The sequence below is a fragment of the Chaetura pelagica genome, unplaced genomic scaffold (assembly GCF_000747805.2).
Source record: "Chaetura pelagica isolate M959 unplaced genomic scaffold, ChaPel_1.0 scaffold425, whole genome shotgun sequence".
Taxonomy (NCBI): domain Eukaryota; kingdom Metazoa; phylum Chordata; class Aves; order Apodiformes; family Apodidae; genus Chaetura; species Chaetura pelagica.
Genome location: NW_009953205.1, coordinates 3,179,921 through 3,184,657, shown reverse-complemented (window position 1 = coordinate 3,184,657; position 4,737 = coordinate 3,179,921).

Sequence of the window (4,737 nt, the reverse complement as noted above, 5' to 3'; positions counted from 1 at the left end):
AGTGCTGCATAATATTTTAATTACAAATTACATTTTTATTTTAAAATACTTTTTTTTTTTTTTTTTCCAGTTAAAAGTATTGTAATGAAATGTGGCTTACAGGTTTGTTTTAAAATACTTTCAAACACATACTGGGTACACATTATGCCACTATATTTTGCCCAAAAAGGCTTCAAATGAATGTAATTTCAATTTCAATTCAGAATTATTAGTGAAGTTGTTAAAAAATTATACAAGACAGTTCCTGTAAAATTTTTTCAATTCTCAGTGTAGACATGATTAATTTGAACTGAATTCAGTTTTTTTGTACTGTTGTAGCTGTTCAAATTGAGCATTCAATTAGATCTTCAGCAGTTTTAATGTTGCTGGTTTTCCTACTAGCAGGGTAAGCTCTTGAGACTCATGGTGACTTTGTACTTTTTGGTTAATAAATAAACTAAGCAGGTAACCAGAAGCCCTTGGTGCACTCCAGTCTTTCTTTCCAGAGGTTTATGGATATGTATCCTGAACAAGTCAGAAAGTCTGAGTAAGGACGAAGTGAACACTTTTAAAAATAGTACAGAAAGCTCTTATAATTAATAAAAAAATTTCTACTGATGTATAAAAAATGAAGCTACTGGCCAGTATACAAAGTATATCTCATAACTGGATCAAAATACAAAAGGGAAGGAGATTGCTTTTTTGAAAAAGAAAAAGGAGCTGTTAACTTTTGTATAATGTTGATAACCACAGTGAAATCTGCTTTAGTATGCTTGTGAATGTCCTGTGAATGGATGTCTTGAATAAAAACAAGACTCAAGAGATTTAGAAAGTAATTCCTCTAAACAAGTGTTATGTTTTAGTATGATACATCTGGAATTTCATAATGCAAAAATAATCCATCTTTCTGTTCTGAAGTTTCTGTTATGTGAAATTTGTTGTTTCTTGAAGATAATGAAGTATCCCTAAAATTAGAGACTTATTGTCATGCTCTTTTCTTCTTTCTGCTCTGATAGTCCAAACCTAAAAGACAGTTGTGCAGATAGTAATGGACAGAGGTGTTACTTAAGAGCAAAAGGAATAACTTTTTTAATACTGCAGGGTTTTGTGGGTTTTTTCCACTTTTAAAGAGTTTTAGCTTGATGAAGTTTATACACTTTTTAAAAAAAAACACATTATGAACCAGCTCTGTGCTGCAGGTGCAGCATCGATTCAGCAGCTCAATATTACACAAATTACCATTTGGTAGGTGTAAAAAGCAACTGCTGTTATAGCAGCAAGGTGCAGTGCTTGTAACATAACTAGTTAAATGTTCTTCAGTCAAAATGAAAATAGCCTGCAAGCTGTTGCTAGGGAAATAGTTGCCTGTGGTTAGTGTTAAATGCAGAGAGATTTGTCTGTCTTGCAGATCAAAAAATGGTTCAAAGTACGTAGTCTGTGTATCACTTCACTTCCGGAAACTTGCTGCTTATCAGCAGACAGGGCTCTGCCTCTGAGGAGTTTCAGTTACAAATACTGAGAGAATCAGAGAGAGTCTTTCTTTTTTTATTTCTGCTTATCCCCCCTTTGCATTTTGATGTCAAGTATTTAACTTACTAGTTTTCTTTGCTTATAATGTCTGTGTATGATAGGAAGTATACTATCCTCAGGATGTGATCCTGAGAACACTTCTAGGCGAGCAGCAGTTTGATACCTCTGCAACCGAAGCAAAGAGAATTCTACATAGAACTGTTTATGAGATGCTCTGCTGAAAGTTATGGTTTCAGGCACATGATTAAAAAATAGAATATTTTTTAAAAACATCAGTGAAGCTTCATGAATTTGGCATAGTCTTTAAATTAAAATTAAATTAAATTAAAGCTAACTGGGTACAATGCAAGTACGAATTGCTACAATTTAAACACCTTAATAAACATTAAAACCAACAATTTTAGGTCCTATAGCTCCTCTTCAAAGATCTCTGAAGAGAGCTCTTCTTGGGATGGTTTGAAAAACTATCATAGTACTTTTTTCTGAAAGGCATGTTGAAATTTCTGGCACATCCTAACTATTTTTCCAGCTGTGTATCAGTAAGTTGCTGTTCAGTATTGCTCTTCAGACAGCACTGGTCTGTTTCAAAGGAACAAGAGGCATCTCTGTGCTGATAACCAGGGACTCTTCCTTTATACTGGGTACATAATAAGGTGAAAGTAAAGAAACATCTTATTTGGGTATTCCGTATTGAACATGTAACGGAGGTTAAACCGTCTTACTTTTATCTGCTTTTACACATGCAGAGACACAGCAGATTTGTATCTGACTTTTCAGATGAACATCTGCTAGATGTCTTACTGTTTTTTCTTCTCTCTCATCTGTCTTTAAGGCTGCCAGAATGCTTTGTCAGGATCTTGACCTTTTTCTTAAGAATCACCTCAATTTTCCACTTCACTTTTATAGATACTGATGCCCATTGACCTTGGCTGAGTGGAGCTAACTCCTGGGCAAAAGGTAATGGAGTTTGATCACAAGCGTCCCAGGGTTTAGATCTGAACCTGGGTGTTTAACCCCCTCTAGTAAATGGAGTGCCTATTTTGACTGGTGATTAAAATAGTTTGTATATCCTAGCAGAAATTTAACAGAAAACTACTATAGGTTTATTTGAATTATTTTTGCAGTAAAGTTCTTCACATCCACTCTTATTTGGGCAGTTTCACTTGCCTTTCAGTTTCCAAAGTGGGTTTCCAAGGCAGAGCTTTGGGGTGAACAACAAAGTAGATGTTGATATTCTCCTTTCCTGGCACAGTTAGTTAACTCATATCAGGTTTCCCACAGACTGCTTAATTCCACTTTCCTGCTCTGGGCCTCAACTTCTCTGGGTCATTGTTTCAACACTCCTGTATAACCCTTTGCTCCCTTTCTTGGTTCCTCTTAATTTCCTCACTAGCAGTTGTTAAGCCTTTAACCAGACCTGCAAGTTGCAGGGAGGGAATGGTTTGGTTTTTTTAGCTGGTTTTCTTTGCCATATTGTCATATTTTCTGATCTGTCATCCAAAATCCCAAACAATATTTTATGCTGGTTTGAACGATATTTTATTAAAGTTTTTATTCCTGGGGTGTATTTTTAGTTGTTGATATTTGATTTTCTGTGTAATAATATGTTAAGGCTTTCGTTACTAAGTATGCTGTAAAAGTTAGTGAAACATTATCCTGTTTTTAGCAGAGTATCCTTTGATATCCCTCAGGCCTTGCTTGAAAAGCATTGGGATCAGTTAGCATAAAGATGATACTTCATCAGTCTATAGCCTTCTTTTTAGACATTTCCATCCATGATTAAGTATTTCAAGGTATATTCACATTGCAACCTGCCACAGCATAGTTAAGAACCTTTTCTTCCATTGATTGTCTGGGTAAAAGGTTCTTAATATGTGGAAACAGATTGAGTAGTTTTTTGTTGTTTGAACTAGGAGGGGAAGAAATAGAAACATGAATTCTTGCAGTGATCCTTGAAGTAAAGATTCCCTGTCTTGTTTCATGTTTGTGTGTGTGATACATCAGAAGATTTAATGTCAAGGATCATATCTGAGTGGGCTGCACTCACTCTACTGCTGGAGTTTCAAAATCATTATACAGACCATAGTGGAGTGGAGAAACACAACTTTTGCTGATGAATTCTGTGGCCTGTAATGGTAAGCAAACAAGCACATATATTTTTATCAGTAGTTTCAGTAAGATTTAGGACCATAAAACCCCAGGGTAATTTGTTTTACACAGCTCAGCATTACAGTCCAGGTAAAATGTGCTTTCTCAATGACTGCACACAGTCCTGGGCATTGCTAAGAAACTGGTTAGGGACAGGCTTTCCAAGGGTAGTGGCTTTGTGCTTTGCCATCTTGGAAAGTACTCCTGTGGACTTCATGTTGCTCTGAGGCAGTTCCTGTATAGCTTTTTAGAAAAATGGCTTTTGCTCTGTCCTGAAGTTTTGCTGTGGCTACCATATTATTTCAGGTTTTGGTATTACCTAGTTCTGTTTTAATACTAGTTAATTTAGAGGCAATATTGGCCCACTGATGAATGAGGTGGGAGCCCTGGTGACAGAGGATATAAAGAAGGCAGAGGTGCTGAACGCCTTCTTTGCCTCTGTCTTTACTCCTGCAGGATTTCCCCATGAGCCCCAGATTCATATAGCCTCAGAAGAAGTCAAGATAAAGGAGGAGTTTGACATGGTAGATGAGGATTGGGTTAGGGATCAGTTGAGTAATCTGGACATCCATAAATCAATGGGTCCAGATGGAATGCACCCAAGGGTGCTGAGGGAGCTGGCGGAGGTCATTGCTAGGCCACTCTCCATCATCTTCGGTAAGTCATGGGTAACAGGAGAGGTGCCTGAGGACTGGAGGATAGCAAATGTCACACCAGTCTACAAGAAGGGCAAGAAGGAGGACCTGGGTAACTATAGACCGGTCAGCCTCACCTCCATCCCTGGAAAGGTGATGGAACAACTTGTTCTTGTCACTATTTCTAGGCATATCAAGGACGTGGGGGTCATCAGGAGCAGTCAGCATGGTTTTATCAAGGGTAAATCATGTTTGACTAACCTCATAGCCTTCTATGAGGAAATTACTAGGTAGATAGATTATGGCAGAGCGGTAGATGTGGTTTATCTTGATTTCAGTAAAGCATTTGACACTGTCTCCCACAGCATCCTTGTAGATAAGTTGATCAAGTATGGGTTTGGCGATCAGGTAGTGAGGTGGATCAAGAACTAGTTGAAAGGAAGAA